The following is a 708-nucleotide window of genomic DNA, read 5'->3' on the forward strand; positions in this document are numbered from 1 at the left end:
CGGGCGAGCTCCCCTGCAAACCCCGTACCTGGCCCGCTCCCGCACGCTTCTTCCCTTTGCTAAATAAACCCGACTGGGGCGCTGGAAGCTGCTGCGTCTCTGCCCCGCTGCCTGACTTTGCCCGCCCCGCCACTTGCTTGAAATCCACACGATTTCAGCCGGTGGATTTCCACTGCGACCTGCCTTGTTTATTTAGATACGGGAGATGAAAGATCCGAGATAGGAAGATGGGTGAGAGATTGATAGATCTCTTTCCTTTTTTCTTTTTTTCTTCCCCCCCATCACTATTGTACAAGCACATCCCACTCCTAGCTAACAACGCTTTTTTTCCCCCCGTGGCGGGGATTTTTCACCAGCCCCCGATGCCCCCACCTTCTTTTGGAGTGGGGGAAAGAAGACAAGATCATCCCAGGAGACAGACGGAGGTGGGGAAATGGGGGTTGGGGTGCAGGAGCCCGGCAAACAGCCACGCAGCTGGATTCTTTTGCAAATAGCAAGAGGAGGGGAGAGAAAGGCGGCTGCGGAATCCTAGGACCGGCGTGGCCGGCGCCCTGCCCGGCCGGGTGCAGCGCCTGGGGGACTCGGAGCCGGCGGCCGCCCCTCGCCCCGCATCTCCCCCAGGCCCGAGCGCACCCCGCTCTCCTCCGCCCGCGCCGTCAGCGCGGACCCACGCGCTAGCCAACTTTTCCCCACTTCCCGGCTCCCCTC

The sequence above is a fragment of the Neophocaena asiaeorientalis genome, unplaced genomic scaffold (assembly GCF_003031525.2).
Source record: "Neophocaena asiaeorientalis asiaeorientalis breed wild unplaced genomic scaffold, Neophocaena_asiaeorientalis_V1.1 scaffold476, whole genome shotgun sequence".
In the NCBI taxonomy this organism is placed as follows: domain Eukaryota; kingdom Metazoa; phylum Chordata; class Mammalia; order Artiodactyla; family Phocoenidae; genus Neophocaena; species Neophocaena asiaeorientalis.